This window comes from Maylandia zebra, linkage group LG15 (genome assembly GCF_041146795.1).
Source record: "Maylandia zebra isolate NMK-2024a linkage group LG15, Mzebra_GT3a, whole genome shotgun sequence".
Lineage (NCBI taxonomy): Eukaryota > Metazoa > Chordata > Actinopteri > Cichliformes > Cichlidae > Maylandia > Maylandia zebra.
The window spans coordinates 12,662,085-12,685,774 of NC_135181.1; the positions used below are offsets into that span (position 1 = coordinate 12,662,085).

The 23,690-nt window shown below is 40.1% G+C and overlaps 14 non-coding genes and 3 pseudogenes across 14 annotated transcripts; all 17 read right to left on the reverse strand.

Moving 5' to 3' along the window:
• Nucleotides 1-998: 998 nt before the first annotated feature.
• LOC112433396 (U2 spliceosomal RNA) lies at nt 999-1,189 on the reverse strand. Its single transcript, XR_003023503.2, has one exon. It is a non-coding gene; the product is annotated as a U2 spliceosomal RNA (small nuclear RNA).
• Nucleotides 1,190-1,820: 631 nt separating this feature from the next.
• On the reverse strand, nt 1,821-1,903 carry trnal-uaa (transfer RNA leucine (anticodon UAA)). Its single transcript has one exon. It is a non-coding gene; the product is annotated as a tRNA-Leu (tRNA).
• Nucleotides 1,904-2,752: 849 nt separating this feature from the next.
• Nucleotides 2,753-2,929, reverse strand: LOC112433852 (U2 spliceosomal RNA; annotated as a pseudogene).
• A 10,221-nt stretch (nt 2,930-13,150) lies between these two features.
• LOC143412847 (U2 spliceosomal RNA) lies at nt 13,151-13,302 on the reverse strand (annotated as a pseudogene).
• Nucleotides 13,303-14,129: 827 nt separating this feature from the next.
• Nucleotides 14,130-14,320, reverse strand: LOC112431987 (U2 spliceosomal RNA). The gene has a single exon (XR_003022755.1). It is a non-coding gene; the product is annotated as a U2 spliceosomal RNA (small nuclear RNA).
• Nucleotides 14,321-14,956: 636 nt separating this feature from the next.
• Nucleotides 14,957-15,039, reverse strand: trnal-uaa (transfer RNA leucine (anticodon UAA)). Its single transcript has one exon. It is a non-coding gene; the product is annotated as a tRNA-Leu (tRNA).
• An 842-nt stretch (nt 15,040-15,881) lies between these two features.
• Nucleotides 15,882-16,070, reverse strand: LOC112431989 (U2 spliceosomal RNA). The gene has a single exon (XR_003022757.2). It is a non-coding gene; the product is annotated as a U2 spliceosomal RNA (small nuclear RNA).
• A 466-nt stretch (nt 16,071-16,536) lies between these two features.
• On the reverse strand, nt 16,537-16,727 carry LOC112431976 (U2 spliceosomal RNA). The gene has a single exon (XR_003022744.1). It is a non-coding gene; the product is annotated as a U2 spliceosomal RNA (small nuclear RNA).
• Nucleotides 16,728-17,363: 636 nt separating this feature from the next.
• Nucleotides 17,364-17,446, reverse strand: trnal-uaa (transfer RNA leucine (anticodon UAA)). Its single transcript has one exon. It is a non-coding gene; the product is annotated as a tRNA-Leu (tRNA).
• Nucleotides 17,447-18,294: 848 nt separating this feature from the next.
• LOC143412859 (U2 spliceosomal RNA) lies at nt 18,295-18,483 on the reverse strand. Its single transcript, XR_013093383.1, has one exon. It is a non-coding gene; the product is annotated as a U2 spliceosomal RNA (small nuclear RNA).
• Nucleotides 18,484-18,949: 466 nt separating this feature from the next.
• Nucleotides 18,950-19,140, reverse strand: LOC143412856 (U2 spliceosomal RNA). The gene has a single exon (XR_013093380.1). It is a non-coding gene; the product is annotated as a U2 spliceosomal RNA (small nuclear RNA).
• A 466-nt stretch (nt 19,141-19,606) lies between these two features.
• On the reverse strand, nt 19,607-19,794 carry LOC143412858 (U2 spliceosomal RNA). Its single transcript, XR_013093382.1, has one exon. It is a non-coding gene; the product is annotated as a U2 spliceosomal RNA (small nuclear RNA).
• Nucleotides 19,795-20,260: 466 nt separating this feature from the next.
• LOC112431968 (U2 spliceosomal RNA) lies at nt 20,261-20,451 on the reverse strand. Its single transcript, XR_003022736.2, has one exon. It is a non-coding gene; the product is annotated as a U2 spliceosomal RNA (small nuclear RNA).
• A 470-nt stretch (nt 20,452-20,921) lies between these two features.
• LOC143412854 (U2 spliceosomal RNA) lies at nt 20,922-21,112 on the reverse strand. Its single transcript, XR_013093377.1, has one exon. It is a non-coding gene; the product is annotated as a U2 spliceosomal RNA (small nuclear RNA).
• Nucleotides 21,113-21,578: 466 nt separating this feature from the next.
• LOC143412822 (U2 spliceosomal RNA) lies at nt 21,579-21,768 on the reverse strand. Its single transcript, XR_013093354.1, has one exon. It is a non-coding gene; the product is annotated as a U2 spliceosomal RNA (small nuclear RNA).
• A 466-nt stretch (nt 21,769-22,234) lies between these two features.
• On the reverse strand, nt 22,235-22,437 carry LOC143412827 (U2 spliceosomal RNA; annotated as a pseudogene).
• A 951-nt stretch (nt 22,438-23,388) lies between these two features.
• On the reverse strand, nt 23,389-23,578 carry LOC143412823 (U2 spliceosomal RNA). Its single transcript, XR_013093355.1, has one exon. It is a non-coding gene; the product is annotated as a U2 spliceosomal RNA (small nuclear RNA).
• Nucleotides 23,579-23,690: the final 112 nt, after the last annotated feature.

Here is a 23,690-nt window from a genome sequence, read left to right on the forward strand (position 1 = left end):
CACATTTAATTTGACTCGGAATTGTCTTTTTCCGGTCCATAGTCCTAAGCCATCCTTTATTTTGCGCACTCCTGGTAGTACTGTGACGTACCTTCCTAAGAAGTACTTAATTGTCTCTTCCGAAACCCAAGGGTTATACATATGGATCGTTAAAATCCTATAATCATTTCTGTACAAAGGAGTTACCGTATATTTCTTTAGTTCTTCGTTTTCTTCTCCGTGAAATCTCCTTCTCACCTCCTCCGCACATTCTCCCGTGCAAAAGGTTACATCATATGGGTATCTACTCATATGATGGTATCTACTCTTTACACACTAAGGATCCACACTACCAGGGCTACGGCACACAGCTGTTTTATAAATCATCAAAACCAATACTATCCTAAGATTTATTATATACAAAAATGATCTGTTCCAAAATGTTTTCATGTAATCCTGAAAACAGAAAAACAATCTTCTGCACTATTAACCATCCACAAATGGAAACAACAGACAATACAGGTGATTTTAGCTAAAAAGCCAAGAAAAAATTGTGTGGTGTTTTTTTTTTTCAAACGATGTCATTTACAGCCACAGAGGACAGAAAGCTGCAGTATGTAGAGAAAGAGAAGAGTTAAACCTATAATCAACATGAGTCCTTGTAGATGGCAGCCTCCGGTTTTTAAAGACTTCTATTGGTCTCTAGTGGACAACAGAGGTAACTGCAGGATTGGAGCCAGAATAGTGTAACTGCAGTTCAAAACGACATATTTTTTTGATTTCCCATAGAAAGTGTGTGTCCAGCCACGTGTCAGTCCAAGTGGCAGGATTTAGTAATTCTGGTAATAGTTAAATGTAAGTCATTCACAAATATTAAGTCGCAAGATTTCAGTCTGACTAACCTTGGAAGATTACACGAAGACAATGTCCAGATATGCAGACGCACGCATATATCTAGCGTATAAGAAATTTCTTTGCACAAACTGTTGAGTCAAATGACATTTGTTTTTCACAGCTTCAGGGGGTGCACCGTTCCTAGAAATACTGCAATACCAGGTCGATGCGTGGAGTGGACGGAGCAAGCCCCTATTCCATCTCCCTGCTCCAAAAATCAATTTAATATATGGTCCCCGGATAGGGGACGTATCAGATATTAAACTGATAAGAACAGATACTACACTTGATCTTAGCCAAAAGGCCGAGAAGCGATACCCACATATCGCACGACAGAAACGACTCATTCTGCTTACTGCAACTCTAACTCATGGTTACAATGAAGAACACAGTCGCCTTCTAACAAATGGTAGAGGTCGATGTTTTACTGACGTTTTACCTCCGAAACATCACAATATAACTATGGTCGGCATGTTTCAGTTTTTAAACGGCGCCACATATATGACGACACTTTAGTTTCTGAAACGCCGGTCAGCGCATGCCGGTTAATGAGATTCAAAATCACGTGGTCGCCTGCAGTCCAATCAGCGGTCGTTGAGACGGAGCGTCTTCAATTCATTTTTATAACTTTCTTGGCGTTATAATTGTTTTCATAATATGATAATTACATACTGTTAAATTTTTAATGTTTCTCCTCCCGGTAACTGTATTCCTGTTATGTCTGGGCTTTCCCTAATTGCACAAGCCAACGGTTCTACATATAACATGTACAGTAAGACTGAGAGGGGGCGACCTTGGCACAGACCTCTCATTTGTCTTTCATCCCAGCTTTTTTGGGGGTGACTGGGTGGGGGGATATTGCTCACAGCAAATTCCTAAAAACTCCTATTGATCATTGTTTCTCCCATAGATACATTTCAGTTTACCAGTCATGAGGCTCCAAATTATACCAGGAGTGGGGTTTGAACCCACGAGAGCATGCGCTCATTGGAGCTTAAGTCCAACGCCTTAACCACTCGGCCACCCTGGTGCATATATATTGTGCATGCGTGTTCCTTTAGGAAACAGGAAGATTGGTAGGAGAAAGAAACGTATTAATCTTGTTTGTTAGGATCATAGCCATAAATGGAGGACTCTTATAAAGTCCATGGATTTTCATTCACACATATTACATGAGGTATCTACTCTTTACACACTAAGGATCCACACTACCAGGGCTACGGCACACAGCTGTTTTATAAATCATCAAAACCAATACTATCCTAAGATTTATTATATACAAAAATGATCTGTTCCAAAATGTTTTCATGTAATCCTGAAAACAGAAAAACAATCTTCTGCACTATTAACCATCCACAAATGGAAACAACAGACAATACAGGTGATTTTAGCTAAAAAGCCAAGAAAAAATTGTGTGTGTGTTTTTTTTTTTCAAACGATGTAATTTACAGCCACAGAGGACAGAAAGCTGCAGTATGTAGAGAAAGAGAAGAGTTAAACCTATAATCAACATGAGTCCTTGTAGATGGCAGCCTCCGGTTTTTAAAGACTTCTATTGGTCTCTAGTGGACAACAGAGGTAACTGCAGGATTCGAGCCAGAATAGTGTAACTGCAGTTGAAAACGACATATTTTTTTGATTTCCCATAGAAAGTGTGTGTCCAGCCACGTGTCAGTCCAAGTGGCAGGATTTAGTAATTCTGGTAATAGTTAAATGTAAGTCATTCACAAATATTAAGTCGCAAGATTTCAGTCTGACTAACCTTGGAAGATTACACGAAGACAATGTCCACATATGCAGACGCACGCATATATCTAGCGTATAAGAAATTTCTTTGCACAAACTGTTGAGTCAAATGACATTTGTTTTTCACAGCTTCAGGGGGTGCACCGTTCCTAGAAATACTGCAATACCAGGTCGATGCGTGGAGTGGACGGAGCAAGCCCCTATTCCATCTCCCTGCTCCAAAAATCAATTTAATATATGGTCCCCGGATAGGGGACGTATCAGATATTAAACTGATAAGAACAGATTTTTTTTCTTTTGGAAAATTTTTTTTATTGATACTCAGACATATAACAACATCATCATCATCTCATTTATTTTCATAAGCCCACCCCATTTAAAAGGATTACTTCTTTATTATCTCCCATCCCCTTTTAAAATACAACAGGAAAACAAATATTTAAATGTTTTTTCCTTTTTTTTTTTTTTTTTCCATAGAGAATTTAAATTATTTAAAAAAAACCATCCCATCCCTTCACAAGCTTCCGGTGCTCAGAGGGGACTCTCCCCAACTTGCTCCTTCCACACCGACCTCTCCCGGAGAGCCAGGCTGTTGCTGCTTAGACCTTTCTATGTGCGAACCCGGCTCCTCCATCCGAATGGACACAGAGGCGATTCTTCTTTGCGGCTGCTCTCTCAACTTAGTATTTCTGGCACAGATCTCTTTTACTGTTGCTGTTGCCATTCGGAGAGCAGCCACGGGGGGGATCTGCGTGTGCTTGCTCACCAACAAGTTTCTGGAGGTCCAAATGGCGTCTTTTATAGCAGCAAGGGCGAGCCACTGCTTTTCAAAGCCTTTTCTTTGCGTTTTCACTCCTTGGCTCACCCCATAGAGGATTAGGTTTGCTGTCAGGACCTCCCTTGCTGGTAAGTACGGGAAATTTAAGGAGCCGGCCATGTCCCACAGGTCTATAGCAGCACTGCACTCCCAGAGTAGGTGCCTCACCGTCTCAGGCGCGCCACAACCCGGTCGGGGACACATTTCTGTTGTCGACATTCCTCTGGAGTGCATGACAGCCCTGACTGGGAGAATCTCATGAGCCACCATCCAGGACACATCCTGGAGCCTGTTAGAAAGGACGGGATGGTTTGTCAGACGCCACACTTCTATGGCCTCTCCAATAGGGAGGCCTCTGACTGGGACCACCTCTCCCCTCTCCTGCACAACTGAAATGAGAGAATGATGTTTTGTTAAAATGTCCAAACTCTGATCTTCCAATTTAAAGGAGGTTAAAAAGGATTTCAGCTCTACATAGGCTTCAGGAACATCAAAGGAGACGGGGACTCTAAGATCTACTGGCAGGATTTTCTTTTGTCTTAGGTAGCTACCTAACCAAAATCTAACCCATGCCTGTGTCAGAGGATTACTATTAGGACTCGTAGCCTGTCTCATATGGCTACTTGTATAGAGGCTTCCCATGAATAAATACAGATCTGGGACTCCTTTGCCACCATCTTCCTTTAATTTCTTCATTATCCCTCTTTTAAGTCTCTCCCATTTGGAGTCCCATAGAAAGTAAAAGATGGCTCGTTCTAGTTTTAACAATACGTCCTTTGGTGGCAAAAAGACTGCGCTGACTAAAAGAAGCAAGGGTAAAATCACTGCCTTAATTACTAAAACCTTCCCTCCAAGAGTCAGCTTTCTCAGTCTCCATAGGCCTAATCGTTGATTCACTTTTCCTATCATTCCCGGCCAATTTGCCTTTCCTCCACCATCCTTATCAAATCTAACCCCTAAAATTTTTTGGTCGGTTTGTGTCACATTTATTCCAAGTCCAGTCAATTCTATAGTCTCCCATGGCCCGTAGAATTGTACCTGAGTCTTGCCCCTGTTGAGTCTAGAGGCCGAAGCCCTTCCGAACCAGTCCGTAACTTCAAAAGTCCTTCTCATCGAGGATATGTCTGTACACAGGATGCTAATATCATCCATGTACAGTACACACTTTGCCACCTGCCCCCCACTCCCAGGTATGTTCATCCCGTTTATACTCTTATCTTTCCTCAAAATTTGTGCCAGGGGTTCAATACAAATAACATATAAAAGAGCGGACAGGGGACATCCCTGTCGTAAACCACAGTTCACCTGAACTGCATTCGTCAGGGTCCCATTCATGACAAATCTGCTCTTTATATCTGTGTACAACAACTTTACCCAGGATATAAGCCTTTCTGGGAAACCCATCTTCTGCAAAACTTTAAAAAGGTACCGGTGAGATATTCTATCGAAGGCTTTTTCAAAGTCTAAATTCAAAACAATCAGTCGCTTGTTTCTCTTTCGAGCAAAACAAATCGTGTCTCTAATCAACACCAGACTATCCGTGATCTTCCTGCCCTTTACAGTACATGCTTGGTCTTGGTGGATTATCTGGTCCAAAACCAGTCTTGTCCTTTCTGCTAGAAGCTTGCTGAATAATTTACAGTCACAGTTTAAAAGCGTAATCGGTCTCCAATTTTCCAAGAGAGTTTTATCCTTCCCTTTATGAACGAGTGTGACTAAACCCATTCTAAAACTTTCAGGCAGCTTATCTAATTCACTAAAATCTGTAAAAATTGAAAGTAAATCAGTAGCTAAAATATCCCAAAATGTCAGATAAAACTCAATCGGCAGGCCATCTAAACCAGGGGATTTTCCAGTTTTAAAACTCTTAAGACACTGACCTAACTCGGCTGTAGTAAAAGGTTGACTTAACATATCACTAGACTCAACAATCTTATCAATATATTCCAGGGTTTGCTCAATGACTCTTTCCTCCACATTTTTCTCCCCATACAGGTTTTCATAATATTCTTCAATCACTTTTATTATACCTTCAGTACTCACTACTTTTTCTCCAGCTCTGTTTCTTAGCTGAGAGACAGAGCCAGGTTTGTTCATAATTTTTTTGAAAAAGTATCTCGTACATTTTTCTCCCTCCTCTCTCGCTCTCTCTCTACTCCTTAGTATGACTCCCATACTTTTATCATTTGCTATTTTCTGCATTTCTTTTTTAACCTCTCTAATTTCTTCGTAGAAGTGTAAACCCCACCTATTTAAGAGATGGTACCTCTGTAACCTTTTCTGTAGTCCTCTCATACACCTGTCTTTTGCGGCCTTCTTTCTCTTTCCTGCTTGTTTAAAAAAGGACCGAGTCCTACACTTCACCATTTCCCACCATGAGACACGTGTTGCATAGAAATCCTGGAGAGTCTGCCATTCAGTATACCTCTCCTTATACTGTCTGAGCAGATCCTGATCCTCCAGTAGGGAGCAGTTTAACCTCCACACTCCCCTCCCCATTGTTATATCTAGTTCAAGGGAAATTTTAACAGTTAACATCAGATGGTCAGAAAAAAAGACGGGCATCAAAGTGGCCTCTACTGGTGAAAAGTCTCTAACAAAGATATAATCAATTCTAGAGGCCCTGTCACCGTTTCCACTATACCAAGTAAAACCCTCCTCCATTGGATGAACCGTTGGAAAACAATCTATCAATTTAAAGTCTCTGACTAAACCTTGTAGTAAAAGTGACGTCTTATCAATCTTCACATCTTGTGTGGCTCTTTTTCTATCTTTCCTGTTTAAAATACAGTTAAAATCCCCTCCAAATACTAAAGGCGCTTTTCCCAACAAGTGGGGTTGCAAAGCCTCTAAAAGATCATATCTTTCGTGTTTGTCATTTGGGCCATAAATGTTCAAGAGCTTAAATTCCTTTTCCATATAAATAAGGTTAACAACAAGTGCTCTTCCATCACTTACTACAGTACTTCCCTTCACCGACACCAGAGGGTTTTTCACCAATATGGCTACTCCATCATTTTTATTTTCATTTGATCCACTCCAGATGGACATTTGTGGCCACATATCCTGCCACTGACCATATGCTTTTAGGAAAGGTATAGCACATTCCTGTATTAAAATAACATCTGATGTTACACTATTCAAGAAGGATAGAACACTTTGGGCTCTTACTTTAGACCTAACACTCCTGACATTTATGGATGAGAAGGTCAGAGCCATGAAGATTAATACAGAACACAAGCTAGTCATTATGAAACTAAGGAAAGATTGTTCTCTTCAAAGGCTCAACCCAAACTTTGGGGGGGCATACCATCAATTTATTTCTTGTGAGTGAAACTCTTCCTTCACCTCTCCGGGTTCCGAAGGGGGGACCGCCACTCTATTCCCTTTTCGTACTCTAGGTGACGGCCTTTGTCGCAGAGCTGCATTTACCATCCACTCCTTTGGCGTTGACTGCAGAACTATGTTAAGGAAGGAAACCTCATTTGGTGAGTCAGAGGGGAAGACCCTGGAGTCCTCCCCTGAGGAACTCCCTGAAGGTGTTTCATGCCTCCCTCTCTTTCCTGAAACAATTGTCCCAGAAGACAGTTCTGCTGCAGTCCTCTTTGCCACCTGTGAATCAGGAAGGCCAGGGGGGGCAGGGGGGGGCTGCCCTTGAGCATTTTCACTTTCACCACTTACTCCTTTCTGAACTCCACTCTCCTCCTGCCCTCTCTCCCCCTCCTCTGAGGGTTCTGGTTGGGCAGGTCTTCCATGCTCCTCCCCTTTTCCCTCCTCCTCCTGTTCCTCCCCTCCGTCTTCAGGTGCTGGGAACTGATTTAAAATATCTGTCCCAGCTGCATCAATCAAGACATCCTCGTTTACCATTGCAATCAGGTTTCCCTCATTAATCTGGTTTCCTTTTTTAAGTTTATTTGCAAAGGACCGCGGACAGTCCCTAAAGAGGTGACCTTCCCCTCCACACAAGTTACACTTACGGTCATTTTTACAATCAGCATACGTATGCCCTTTCTCTTTACATTTCCCACAGATGATTTCCTCGCATGCCTCTATCAAATGCCCATACTCCCCACACCTCCGGCAGAGCTTTGGTTGGCCCTGGTAATGGATATAGCCTCTATTATCTCCCAAAACTATCATGGACGGGAGATGTTTTAAACCCCGGAACCCTTGGGGATCTTCCCATTGCTGTATTGGTACTTTCCATACACAATTCCATATTCCATCCACATCTCTCACCTTCCTCGGCTGACCCTTCACCGTACAATATCTCCCCAACCACACACAAATGTCTTGGGCATTCACCGTTTCATTAAACATTTTAACTATTACTGTTTTCATAGTATTGTCTGTCAGTTTCTCCACATTGAAAATTTCAAATTGTGGTCTCAAATTTTCGAATCTTCTCCAAAACTCTTCCAACAATTCGCTTGAGCTGAAACTTACATCAAAACCCCTGTTAAAAGGGAGGGTCAAAATGCAATTCAAGTCATTTGGTGAAAATCCCAACACCTGTTGAATCAATTTCCTGGAGAAATCCAGCCTGGACATCTTTGGCACTTCTCCAACATTTTCAATTAAACTGAAGCGCACACAGTGGTGCCTCCGCATACTGGCATACCCAGCCATTGCGGAGGCACCAAAGGTTTAGAAAAAACACCTGCTACAAACACACAACAGAAGATCAAAAAGGAAACGTTTTCAATACAAACAAATAATTTCTATAAAAAACCACGTACCTTTGCGCTACAATAAATAACCAAGGTTTCACCGCCCAGACACCCAAAGGAGAGGGTCGCAGTCCTAGCCTAAGACCAAGAATCAAGTGCGAAATGATAAGAACAGATTTTTTTTTTTTTCCTTCTTTTTATTTTCTTTCCACAACAATTCCAACATTTTACCTTTTCCTTTAAAATGATAAGGTTACATTCACTTTTCTCCCAACATTCGTTCATAACAAAAAAAAAAAAAAAAAAAAAAAATCCTATTTTCATCTTTCCCCATACAAAGTAACATTTTCAAATAACTTATCATATTACTCCTTATCTCCCCCTCCCCACTTTACCCCTTACCCTTTATCTACCACCTCCTTTTGGGTACTTTCAAAAAATAATCTTTCCATCTATCCTTAATCGTATCGATTCCCCATTTTTGTAGTTCGTACCAATATATCCCTTCAAATTCCTTCTCTATAGCCTTAATCGTCCCAATTTCCCCCCATTTAAATCCCCCCGTTATGCAGCCCTGTCTTGCCTTCCATAATTTAAGCTTAATAATTGACAACAACATACAACGTATTTTATGTCTCTCATTTGTTTTGCCCTTAGCCCTAAAAAAAGTGATTTCTTCATACGTCACCATCCCCAACCCTTTGTACTTCCCCTTTACTCCTTCCCATACCTTTTTAGCGTATTCACATCCCCATAGTACATGTTCAATTGTTTCTTCTTCTACACAATTTTCCCTTGGACACTTTTTTTGTTTCCCCAAATTATGTGCATGCATTGTGACCCTCACTGGTAGCCTTTTATGTAAGTGCATCCAGTTAAAGTCCTTTAAAACATTTTTGAAACTCTTGTCCTGTGCAAGTTCCCACACTTCCGGGCTCGCCGTTACCTGATTGTGATTAGCTTTCCATACCAGTTTTTTGTATAAAAGTTTATGATTTAATACTGTATCCACCTCTTTACATTCCGAATGTTTCTTCCCCCATCTAACCATCCTCTGCAAATATTCTGGTCTAGACTCTGCTTTGGGACCTTTATTTTCCCACCCAATCAAAAACCGGTATGGTATCGCTAACCAAAACCATAACAATATTTGGCATTTATGCATATAAGTCTTTTTCAATAATGTACAAACATTTGCATAAAATATTGTATCCAACTTTAAAGGAACGTTCGGTACCCCTTTCCCACCATCTGCAATTTCTTGATACATGTGTACTCTTTTTACATACTCATAACCTCCCCATATGAATTTGAATATCCCCCTCGTTATTTGTACTCTATAAATCTGAGGCATCGGAAACACATAGGCCAAATGTAATAGTTTCGGCACTACCTCGCTCTTTATGACCAAAACTTTCCCCGATATTGTAAGTTTTCTTGCTTTCCATAGGCCTAATTTTTTATCCACCGCATTCATCTTCTCTTTCCAATTACAGAAAGCATCACCTTCCTTATTTCCAAATGAAATTCCTAAAATGTCCATAGGACCTTCACACAAAGTGAATTCACAAATGTTGTCTTTTCTACCCTCCCATATCCCCAAGTATTTGTACTTTGTTTTCTCTTTATTTATTTTCGATCCCGTCGCTTTTTCGTAAGCTTTTAAAATTTCTATCACTTCCCTTAAGCTGTCATCATCTGCCAGATATAATATCGTATCGTCTGCATATTGCGATATTTTTAAGCTTTCCCCCCGTGGCATCATTATCCCTTTCACTATTTGGCTCTCCCTTATTGCACAGGCCAAAGGTTCGACATAAAGCACGTAAAGTACGACAGATAATGGACACCCTTGTCTCAAACCTCTTGGTTGGTACACTTTTTCTGTAAGGAAACCATTTAATTTAATTTTTGAGTTTATGCCCTTGTATAAAATTTTTACCCTTTTTATAAAAGCCTCTCCTAACCCCATTTCCTCCATTACCCTCCACAAAAAATCATGATCTACCCTATCGAACGCCTTTTGCTGATCCAAACTAACACAAATTGCTGCTATATTTCTATCTCTTACATATGTAAGTATATCCCTATGTAATTGTACGTTCCAAGTAATTTGCCTCCCCTGGACCCCACACGTTTGATCCTTCTCCACTATGTGTGACATTACTCCTACGAGTCTATTTGCGAGTATCTTGCTCAAAATCTTGTAGTCCACACATAACATGGTTAGAGGTCTATAATTATCGAGTTGATGTGGATTACCTTTCTTAAATAATATAGAAACCACGCCCATCTTCATACTCTCTGTCATCACCTCTCCCTCCATGATTTCCTTAAAAACCCCCAACAAATGTATCCCCACCACTCCCCAAAACGTCTCATAAAATTCCTTTGTTAGACCATCTATTCCCGGCACTTTATTTGCCTTCATTCCCTTTATCACGTTATATGCCTCATCTATTGTCACTTCTCCTTCTAGCCTATCCCTTTCTTCTCCCGTTAATCTCTTCTTTATTTTCTTTAAGAAGAAATCCCCCTTCTCTCCCTCTAGTTTTTCTTTCCTGAACAAATCCTCATAATATTCTTTCACCACTTTTAACATATTTTCCCTCCCCTCGATCATTTTCCCATCCTTCTCTAATTTCGTTATAACCCCTCTTTTATCCCTACTTTTCATTTTTTTAAAAAAGAAAGCTGAACATTTCTCATTTTCCTCGTACTCCTCCTGCTTTATTTTATATATTTCAGCCCTTGCCTTCCTCTCAAGTAATTCTTCTTGCTTCAATTTTAAATTTTCTATTTTCTCGTCCATATTTTTATTTTTTCCCTCGTTTTGTTTTACATAAGTATGTTCTATCTCTTTCTGTAGCGTACAAAATTCTTCTTTTCTTGATTTTGACCTCTCCGTACAGTAATCCACTGTGAATTTTTTAATTTTATTTTTTACATCTTCCCACCAATCTAATTTCTTCATATATAGATTTTTCATCTCTGCCCATAACGGGAAGAGCTCTAAGAATTTTTCCCTATAATCTTTTTCCGTAAGTACTTCATTATTTAATTTCCAATATCCCTTTCCAAATTCCGTTCCTTCTATCTCCAATTCCGCCTCTACAGCTTGATGATCCGTGAACAGTGCCGGTATTATTTTCCCTCACTTTATTTTACACTTTTTGTCTACCAATATATAATCCAATCTACTTTTCACCCCTCTTGTATTCTTCCATGTATACTCTACTCGTTTCCCCTGTAATTTGGCCATTACATCTGTCAAACCATATTTTTTTATGAATGTCTTAAAGGGGAGGGAAGATTTTTCCTTCTCCAAAGAACAATTAAAATCCCCTCCCACTATAATATTCTTTCTTGTCATGAAACAGGTATCCATTTTTAAAAAAAGTTCTCTTCTCAACTTTGGATCCACCTGTGCATACACATTTATTATCCGACTTTGCATCCCGCTTTTTTCCACATCTACGACCATCACCCTTCCCTGTATTATCGTATAACTTTCCTTTATCTGTATACTTTTATTTCCACATAACACTCCAACCCCTGTCCCATGTACCCCCCCTATACTCCACGCAGATTCTCCTCCTCTCCATTCCTCCGTAAAAACAGCAACATCCCCTTCATCCTTTAAATGTACTTCTTGCAATAAACAAACATCAAAATTATAAAATAATAAAAATTCATAAACCATTTGTCTCTTTCGGGCATTTTTAAGCCCCCTTACGTTTAACGTAATTATTCGAATTTTCCCCATATCCCAACAACAAAAAGAAAATACAAAAACAAAACCATGGGGACATATTTAAACTTAAGATCCGGAGACAACAACAAAGAAAAATAAAAATAAAATTACCAACTTTAACTGTCCATATTAACATGTGCCAATAAGTTTTTTATAAAGGAATCTTCTGACTTTTCTTCACTTTCGGCCTCCTCTTCTATGTCCCCATCGCTTGTTAAGTCACTTATAGGAGTATGCATACATTCAGTCTGTGTTCCTCTCAGGACGTACCCCTCCTCATTTCCCACCTCCTCAGTCCGCTCCTCTCTGCCCTCCTTACCTTTCATCTTAGTCTCTTCTGAAGAAGCGCCCGAACTCACCTTCCTCCGTCTCTTGGCAGTTTTTCTCCGTGGCTTAGCTACCACTTCCCATATCTGACCGTCCTCACCTTGCTTCTCGGCATCCTGTTCACAAATCGTTTCTCCTTTCTCCTTTCTCTGTTCCACTCCATCTTCCATACTCCCAGCTTTCTCCTCATTAGTCTGATTTTCGGCAGCTGGTGGCACCTCCTGTGCTTTTTCTCCAGTATCAGTTTCTATGTCCGCTTCTCTGTGATGTTCAACCTCGATTCCAACCTTTGCCGCCTCCGAATATGACCTGGGCTTAGTACAGTCTCTTGCCATATGCACATCCGAGTCACATAAATGACACCTTCTAGGCTCCTTGCAGTCTCTTGTTATGTGGCCAATTTTTCCACAACTCCTGCACCTCATTTGTTCACACTTGTCTGCATTATGCCCAGTGCTACCACATTTCCTGCATGCTTGAGGCTGCCCTGCATAAACCAGGAAGCCTCTATCCGCTCCAATAGAGAACACCGCGGGCGGGTGACAATACCCGTCCTCGGTGGCCGCATCCACTTTAAGTTTGACACGAAATTGTCTTTTTCCGGTCCATAGGCCCAAACCGTCCTTTATTTTCCGTACTCCTGGGAGTACAGTAACGTATCTTCCCAGGAAATACTTAATAGTCTCTTCAGTAACCCAAGGATTGTACATGTGTACAGTTAAGATCCTATAATCATTCCTATACAATGGAGTTACCGTATATTTCCTCAGTTCTTCATCTTCTTCTCCGATGCATCTCCTTCTTACTTCCTCCGCATACTGTCCCGTGCAAAAGGTCACGTCGTAGTGTTTACTCGCCGTGCTCTGCTGAAGACAGTAGATCTCCTCCGGCTGTATCTTTAAAGCTTCATAGAGGATCCTTCGTCCAAAGTTGATTCTGTCGTGGAAATCTTCTTCTTTCTCCATAAGTTCAAATCTCAAAGTATTTCTTGTACCATGCGTCCATGCATTCCTCTCATGAAAATTGGCCGACGCCGCCGCCATCCTTCATTGCTTCTCGCCTACTGATAAGAACAGATACTACACTTGATCTTAGCCAAAAGGCCGAGAAGCGTGTTCCTTTAGGAAACAGGAAGATTGCTAGGAGAAAGAAACGTATTAATCTTGTTTGTTAGGATCATAGCCATAAATGGAGGACTCTTATAAAGTCCATGGATTTTCATTCACACATATTACATGAGGTATCTACTCTTTACACACTAAGGATCCACACTACCAGGGCTACGGCACACAGCTGTTTTATAAATCATCAAAACCAATACTATCCTAAGATTTATTATATACAAAAATGATCTGTTCCAAAATGTTTTCATGTAATCCTGAAAACAGAAAAACAATCTTCTGCACTATTAACCATCCACAAATGGAAACAACAGACAATACAGGTGATTTTAGCTAAAAAGCCAAGAAAAAATTGTGTGTGTGTTTTTTTTTTTCAAACGATGTAATTTACAGCCACAGAGGACAGAAAGCTGCAGTATGTAGAGAAAGAGAAGAGTTAAACCTATAATCAACATGAGTCCTTGTAGATGGCAGCCTCCGGTTTTTAAAGACTTCTATTGGTCTCTAGTGGACAACAGAGGTAACTGCAGGATTGGAGCCAGAATAGTGTAACTGCAGTTCAAAACGACATATTTTTTTGATTTCCCATAGAAAGTGTGTGTCCAGCCACGTGTCAGTCCAAGTGGCAGGATTTAGTAATTCTGGTAATAGTTAAATGTAAGTCATTCACAAATATTAAGTCGCAAGATTTCAGTCTGACTAACCTTGGAAGATTACACGAAGACAATGTCCAGATATGCAGACGCACGCATATATCTAGCGTATAAGAAATTTCTTTGCACAAGCTGTTGAGTCAAATGCCATTTGTTTTTCACAGCTTGAGGGGGTGCACCGTTCCTAGAAATACTGCAATACCAGGTCGATGCGTGGAGTGGACGGAGCAAGCCCCTATTCCATCTCCCTGCTCCAAAAATCAATTTAATATATGGTCCCCGGGTAGGGGACGTATCAGATATTAAACTGATAAGAACAGATACTACACTTGATCTTAGCCAAAAGGCCGAGAAGCGATACCCACATATCGCACGACAGAAACGACTCATTCTGCTTACTGCAACTCTAACTCATGGTTACAATGAAGAACACAGTCGCCTTCTAACAAATGGTAGAGGACAGGTCGATGTTTTACTGACGTTTTACCTCCGAAACATCACAATATAACTATGGTCGGCATGTTTCAGTTTTTAAACGGCGCCACATATATGACGACACTTTAGTTTCTGAAACGCCGGTCAGCGCATGCCGGTTAATGAGATTCAAAATCACGTGGTCGCCTGCAGTCCAATCAGAGGTCGTTGAGACGGAGCGTCTTCAATTCATTTTTATAACTTTCTTGGCGTTATAATTGTTTTCATAATATGATAATTACATACTGTTAAATTTTTAATGTTTCTCCTCCTGGTAACTGTATTCCTGTTATGTCTGGGCTTTCCCTAATTGCACAAGCCAACGGTTCTACATATAACATGTACAGTAAGACTGAGAGGGGGCGACCTTGGCACAGACCTCTCATTTGTCTTTCATCCCAGCTTTTTTGGGGGTGACTGGGTGGGGGGATATTGCTCACAGCAAATTCCTAAAAACTCCTATTGATCATTGTTGCTCCCATAGATACATTTCAGTTTACCAGTCATGAGGCTCCAAATTATACCAGGAGTGGGGTTTGAACCCACGAGAGCATGCGCTCATTGGAGCTTAAGTCCAACGACTTAACCACTCGGCCATCCTGATGCATATATATTGTGCATGCGTGTTCCTTTAGGAAACAGGAAGATTGCTAGGAGAAAGAAACGGATTAATCTTGTTTGTTAGGATCATAGCCATAAATGGAGGACTCTTATAAAGTCCATGGATTTTCATTCACACATATTACATGAGGTATCTACTCTTTACACACTAAGGATCCACAGGGCTACGGCACACAGCTGTTTTATAAATCATCAAAACCAATACTATCCTAAGATTTATTATATACAAAAATGATCTGTTCCCAAATGTTTTCATGTAATCCTGAAAACAGAAAAACAATCTTCTGCACTATTAACCATCCACAAATGGAAACAACAGACAATACAGGTGATTTTAGCTAAAAAGCCAAGAAAAAATTGTGTGGGTTTTTTTTTTTTCAAACGATGTAATTTACAGCCACAGAGGACAGAAAGCTGCAGTATGTAGAGAAAGAGAAGAGTTAAACCTATAATCAACATGAGTCCTTGTAGATGGCAGCCTCCGGTTTTTAAAGACTTCTATTGGTCTCTAGTGGACAACAGAGGTAACTGCAGGATTGGAGCCAGAATAGTGTAACTGCAGTTCAAAACGACATATTTTTTTGATTTCCCATAGAAAGTGTGTGTCCAGCCACGTGTCAGTCCAAGTGGCAGGATTTAGTAATTCTGGTAATAGTTAAATGTAAGTCATTCACAAATATTAAGTCGCAACATTTCAGTCTGACTAACCTTGGAAGATTACACGAAGACAATGTCCAGATATGCAGACGCACACATATATCTAGCGTATAAGAAAATTCTTTGCACAAACTGTTGAGTCAAATGACATTTGTTTTTCACAGCTTCAGGGGGTGCACCGTTCCTAGAAATACTGCAATACCAGGTCGATGCGTGGAGTGGACGGAGCAAGCCCCTATTCCATCTCCCTGCTCCAAAAATCAATTTAATATATGGTCCCCGGGTAGGGGACGTATCAGATATTAAACTGATAAGAACAGATTTTTTTTTTTTTTAGCTAAAAAGCCAAGAAAAGATTGTGTGGTTTATTTTTTTTCAAACGATGTAATTTACAGCCACAGAGGACAGAAAGCTGCAGTATGTAGAGAAAGAGAAGAGTTAAACCTATAATCAACATGAGTCCTTGTAGATGGCAGCCTCCGGTTTTTAAAGACTTCTATTGGTCTCTAGTGGACAACAGAGGTAACTGCAGGATTGGAGCCAGAATAGTGTAACTGCAGTTCAAAACGACATATTTTTTTGATTTCCCATAGAAAGTGTGTGTCCAGCCACGTGTCAGTCCAAGTGGCAGGATTTAGTAATTCTGGTAATAGTTAAATGTAAGTCATTCACAAATATTAAGTCGCAAGATTTCAGTCTGACTAACCTTGGAAGATTACACGAAGACAATGTCCAGATATGCAGACGCACGCATATATCTAGCGTATAAGAAATTTCTTTGCACAAACTGTTGAGTCAAATGACATTTGTTTTTCACAGCTTCAGGGGGTGCACCGTTCCTAGAAATACTGCAATACCAGGTCGATGCGTGGAGTGGACGGAGCAAGCCCCTATTCCATCTCCCTGCTCCAAAAATCAATTTAATATATGGTCCCCGGGTAGGGGACGTATCAGATATTAAACTGATAAGAACAGATACTACACTTGATCTTAGCCAAAAGGCCGAGAAGCGATACCCACATATCGCACGACAGAAACGACTCATTCTGCTTACTGCAACTCTAACTCATGGTTACAATGAAGAACACAGTCGCCTTCTAACAAATGGTAGAGGACAGGTCGATGTTTTACTGACGTTTTACCTCCGAAACATCACAATATAACTATGGTCGGCATGTTTCAGTTTTTAAACGGCGCCACATATATGACGACACTTTAGTTTCTGAAACGCCGGTCAGCGCATGCCGGTTAATGAGATTCAAAATCACGTGGTCGCCTGCAGTCCAATCAGAGGTCGTTGAGACGGAGCGTCTTCAATTCATTTTTATAACTTTCTTGGCGTTATAATTGTTTTCATAATATGATAATTACATACTGTTAAATTTTTAATGTTTCTCCTCCTGGTAACTGTATTCCTGTTATGTCTGGGCTTTCCCTAATTGCACAAGCCAACGGTTCTACATATAACATGTACAGTAAGACTGAGAGGGGGCGACCTTGGCACAGACCTCTCATTTGTCTTTCATCCCAGCTTTTTTGGGGGTGACTGGGTGGGGGGATATTGCTCACAGCAAATTCCTAAAAACTCCTATTGATCATTGTTGCTCCCATAGATACATTTCAGTTTACCAGTCATGAGGCTCCAAATTATACCAGGAGTGGGGTTTGAACCCACGAGAGGATGCGCTCATTGGAGCTTAAGTCCAACGACTTAACCACTCGGCCATCCTGATGCATATATATTGTGCATGCGTGTTCCTTTAGGAAACAGGAAGATTGCTAGGAGAAAGAAACGGATTAATCTTGTTTGTTAGTATCATAGCCATAAATGGAGGACTCTTATAAAGTCCATGGATTTTCATTCACACATATTACATGAGGTATCTACTCTTTACACACTAAGGATCCACACTACCAGGGCTACGGCACACAGCTGTTTTATAAATCATCAAAACCAATACTATCCTAAGATTTATTATATACAAAAATGATCTGTTCCCAAATGTTTTCATGTAATCCTGAAAACAGAAAAACAATCTTCTGCACTATTAACCATCCACAAATGGAAACAACAGACAATACAGGTGATTTTAGCTAAAAAGCCAAGAAAAAATTGTGTGGGTTTTTTTTTTTTCAAACGATGTAATTTACAGCCACAGAGGACAGAAAGCTGCAGTATGTAGAGAAAGAGAAGAGTTAAACCTATAATCAACATGAGTCCTTGTAGATGGCAGCCTCCGGTTTTTAAAGACTTCTATTGGTCTCTAGTGGACAACAGAGGTAACTGCAGGATTGGAGCCAGAATAGTGTAACTGCAGTTCAAAACGACATATTTTTTTGATTTCCCATAGAAAGTGTGTGTCCAGCCACGTGTCAGTCCAAGTGGCAGGATTTAGTAATTCTGGTAATAGTTAAATGTAAGTCATTCACAAATATTAAGTCGCAACATTTCAGTCTGACTAACCTTGGAAGATTACACGAAGACAATGTCCAGATATGCAGACGCACACATATATCTAGCGTATAAGAAAATTCTTTGCACAAACTGTTGAGTCAAATGACATTTGTTTTTCACAGCTTCAGGGGGTGCACCGTTCCTAGAAATACTGCAATACCAGGTCGATGCGTGGAGTGGACGGAGCAAGCCCCTATTCCATCTCCCTGCTCCAAAAATCAATTTAATATATGGTCCCCGGGTAGGGGACGTATCAGATATTAAACTGATAAGAACAGATTTTTTTTTTTTTTAGCTAAAAAGCCAAGAAAAGATTGTGTGGTTTATTTTTTTTCAAACGATGTAATTTACAGCCACAGAGGACAGAAAGCTGCAGTATGTAGAGAAAGAGAAGAGTTAAACCTATAATCAACATGAGTCCTTGTAGATGGCAGCCTCCGGTTTTTAAAGACTTCTATTGGTCTCTAGTGGACAACAGAGGTAACTGCAGGATTGGAGCCAGAATAGTGTAACTGCAGTTCAAAACGACATATTTTTTTGATTTCCCATAGAAAGTGTGTGTCCAGCCACGTGTCAGTCCAAGTGGCAGGATTTAGTAATTCTGGTAATAGTTAAATGTAAGTCATTCACAAATATTAAGTCGCAACATTTCAGTCTGACTAACCTTGGAAGATTACACGAAGACAATGTCCAGATATGCAGACGCACACATATATCTAGCGTATAAGAAAATTCTTTGCACAAACTGTTGAGTCAAATGACATTTGTTTTTCACAGCTTCAGGGGGTGCACCGTTCCTAGAAATACTGCAATACCAGGTCGATGCGTGGAGTGGACGGAGCAAGCCCCTATTCCATCTCCCTGCTCCAAAAATCAATTTAATATATGGTCCCCGGGTAGGGGACGTATCAGATATTAAACTGATAAGAACAGATTTTTTTTTTTTTTTTAGCTAAAAAGCCAAGAAAAGATTGTGTGGTTTATTTTTTTTCAAACGATGTAATTTACAGCCACAGAGGACAGAAAGCTGCAGTATGTAGAGAAAGAGAAGAGTTAAACCTATAATCAACATGAGTCCTTGTAGATGGCAGCCTCCGGTTTTTAAAGACTTCTATTGGTCTCTAGTGGACAACAGAGGTAACTGCAGGATTGGAGCCAGAATAGTGTAACTGCAGTTCAAAACGACATATTTTTTTGATTTCCCATAGAAAGTGTGTGTCCAGCCACGTGTCAGTCCAAGTGGCAGGATTTAGTAATTCTGGTAATAGTTAAATGTAAGTCATTCACAAATATTAAGTCGCAACATTTCAGTCTGACTAACCTTGGAAGATTACACGAAGACAATGTCCAGATATGCAGACGCACGCATATATCTAGCGTATAAGAAAATTCTTTGCACAAACTGTTGAGTCAAATGACATTTGTTTTTCACAGCTTCAGGGGGTGCACCGTTCCTAGAAATACTGCAATACCAGGTCGATGCGTGGAGTGGACGGAGCAAGCCCCTATTCCATCTCCCTGCTCCAAAAATCAATTTAATATATGGTCCCCGGGTAGGGGACGTATCAGATATTAAACTGATAAGAACAGATTTTTTTTTTTTTAGCTAAAAAGCCAAGAAAAGATTGTGTGGTTTATTTTTTTTCAAACGATGTAATTTACAGCCACAGAGGACAGAAAGCTGCAGTATGTAGAGAAAGAGAAGAGTTAAACCTATAATCAACATGAGTCCTTGTAGATGGCAGCCTCCGGTTTTTAAAGACTTCTATTGGTCTCTAGTGGACAACAGAGGTAACTGCAGGATTGGAGCCAGAATAGTGTAACTGCAGTTCAAAACGACATATTTTTTTGATTTCCCATAGAAAGTGTGTGTCCAGCCACGTGTCAGTCCAAGTGGCAGGATTTAGTAATTCTGGTAATAGTTAAATGTAAGTCATTCACAAATATTAAGTCGCAACATTTCAGTCTGACTAACCTTGGAAGATTACACGAAGACAATGTCCAGATATGCAGACGCACACATATATCTAGCGTATAAGAAAATTCTTTGCACAAACTGTTGAGTCAAATGACATTTGTTTTTCACAGCTTCAGGGGGTGCACCGTTCCTAGAAATACTGCAATACCAGGTCGATGCGTGGAGTGGACGGAGCAAGCCCCTATTCCATCTCCCTGCTCCAAAAATCAATTTAATATATGGTCCCCGGGTAGGGGACGTATCAGATATTAAACTGATAAGAACAGATTTTTTTTTTTTTTTTAGCTAAAAAGCCAAGAAAAAATTGTGTGGGTTTTTTTTTTTTTTTCAAACGATGTAATTTACAGCCACAGAGGACAGAAAGCTGCAGTATGTAGAGAAAGAGAAGAGTTAAACCTATAATCAACATGAGTCCTTGTAGATGGCAGCCTCCGGTTTTTAAAGACTTCTATTGGTCTCTAGTGGACAACAGAGGTAACTGCAGGATTGGAGCCAGAATAGTGTAACTGCAGTTCAAAACGACATATTTTTTTGATTTCCCATAGAAAGTGTGTGTCCAGCCACGTGTCAGTCCAAGTGGCAGGATTTAGTAATTCTGGTAATAGTTAAATGTAAGTCATTCACAAATATTAAGTCGCAAGATTTCAGTCTGACTAACCTTGGAAGATTACACGAAGACAATGTCCAGATATGCAGACGCACGCATATATCTAGCGTATAAGAAATTTCTTTGCACAAACTGTTGAGTCAAATGACATTTGTTTTTCACAGCTTCAGGGGGTGCACCGTTCCTAGAAATACTGCAATACCAGGTCGATGCGTGGAGTGGACGGAGCAAGCCCCTATTCCATCTCCATGCTCCAAAAATCAATTTAATATATGGTCCCCGGGTAGGGGACGTATCAGATATTAAACTGATAAGAACAGATTTTTTTTTTTTTTTTAGCTAAAAAGCCAAGAAAAGATTGTGTGGTTTATTTTTTTTCAAACGATGTAATTTACAGCCACAGAGGACAGAAAGCTGCAGTATGTAGAGAAAGAGAAGAGTTAAACCTATAATCAACATGAGTCCTTGTAGATGGCAGCCTCCGGTTTTTAAAGACTTCTATTGGTCTCTAGTGGACAACAGAGGTAACTGCAGGATTGGAGCCAGAATAGTGTAACTGCAGTTCAAAACGACATATTTTTTTGATTTCCCATAGAAAGTGTGTGTCCAGCCACGTGTCAGTCCAAGTGGCAGGATTTAGTAATTCTGGTAATAGTTAAATGTAAGTCATTCACAAATATTAAGTCGCAAGATTTCAGTCTGACTAACCTTGGAAGATTACACGAAGACAATGTCCAGATATGCAGACGCACACATATATCTAGCGTATAAGAAAATTCTTTGCACAAACTGTTGAGTCAAATGACATTTGTTTTTCACAGCTTCAGGGGGTGCACCGTTCCTAGAAATACTGCAATACCAGGTCGATGCGTGGAGTGGACGGAGCAAGCCCCTATTCCATCTCCCTGCTCCAAAAATCAATTTAATATATGGTCCCCGGGTAGGGGACGTATCAGATATTAAACTGATAAGAACAGATTTTTTTTTTTTTTTAGCTAAAAAGCCAAGAAAAGATTGTGTGGTTTATTTTTTTTCAAACGATGTAATTTACAGCCACAGAGGACAGAAAGCTGCAGTATGTAGAGAAAGAGAAGAGTTAAACCTATAATCAACATGAGTCCTTGTAGATGGCAGCCTCCGGTTTTTAAAGACTTCTATTGGTCTCTAGTGGACAACAGAGGTAACTGCAGGATTGGAGCCAGAATAGTGTAACTGCAGTTCAAAACGACATATTTTTTTGATTTCCCATAGAAAGTGTGTGTCCAGCCACGTGTCAGTCCAAGTGGCAGGATTTAGTAATTCTGGTAATAGTTAAATGTAAGTCATTCACAAATATTAAGTCGCAACATTTCAGTCTGACTAACCTTGGAAGATTACACGAAGACAATGTCCAGATATGCAGACGCACACATATATCTAGCGTATAAGAAAATTCTTTGCACAAACTGTTGAGTCAAATGACATTTGTTTTTCACAGCTTCAGGGGGTGCACCGTTCCTAGAAATACTGCAATACCAGGTCGATGCGTGGAGTGGACGGAGCAAGCCCCTATTCCATCTCCCTGCTCCAAAAATCAATTTAATATATGGTCCCCGGGTAGGGGACGTATCAGATATTAAACTGATAAGAACAGATTTTTTTTTTTTTTTTTTTTTTTTTTTTAGCTAAAAAGCCAAGAAAAGATTGTGTGGTTTATTTTTTTTCAAACGATGTAATTTACAGCCACAGAGGACAGAAAGCTGCAGTATGTAGAGAAAGAGAAGAGTTAAACCTATAATCAACATGAGTCCTTGTAGATGGCCAACAGACTTAATAAACTGATCCGTAAGGCCAGCAATGTTGTGGGGATGGAGCTGGACTCCCTCAAGGTGGTGTCGGAGAGGCGGATGCTGTCCAAGATAAAGACAATGTTGGATAACACCTCCCACCCACTCCATGACATGTTGGTCAGTCACAGGAGCTCGTTCAGTGAGAGACTGAGATTACCGAAAAGCACCACTGAACGACACAGGAAATCATTCCTGCCTGTGGCCATCTCCCTGTACAACGCATCCACTTAACACACTGTTTGCTGCTACAACTACACGTTTCTTTTCCAAATATTTATTTATAAGTGACTTATGTATGTATGTATGTATATATATGTATATATTGTACTATTCTTAGTTAGCGTATTGTCTGTCTTGTCTTAATGTTGGTTTAAAATGGAGCACTGTAACAAAAAATAATTTCCCCCAGGGATCAATAAAGTATTCTGATTCTGATTCTGATTCTGATTCTGATGGCAGCCTCCGGTTTTTAAAGACTTCTATTGGTCTCTAGTGGACAACAGAGGTAACTGCAGGATTGGAGCCAGAATAGTGTAACTGCAGTTCAAAACGACATATTTTTTTGATTTCCCATAGAAAGTGTGTGTCCAGCCACGTGTCAGTCCAAGTGGCAGGATTTAGTAATTCTGGTAATAGTTAAATGTAAGTCATTCACAAATATTAAGTCGCAACATTTCAGTCTGACTAACCTTGGAAGATTACACGAAGACAATGTCCAGATATGCAGACGCACACATATATCTAGCGTATAAGAAAATTCTTTGCACAAACTGTTGAGTCAAATGACATTTGTTTTTCACAGCTTCAGGGGGTGCACCGTTCCTAGAAATACTGCAATACCAGGTCGATGCGTGGAGTGGACGGAGCAAGCCCCTATTCCATCTCCCTGCTCCAAAAATCAATTTAATATATGGTCCCCGGGTAGGGGACGTATCAGATATTAAACTGATAAGAACAGATTTTTTTTTTTTTTTAGCTAAAAAGCCAAGAAAAGATTGTGTGGTTTATTTTTTTTCAAACGATGTAATTTACAGCCACAGAGGACAGAAAGCTGCAGTATGTAGAGAAAGAGAAGAGTTAAACCTATAATCAACATGAGTCCTTGTAG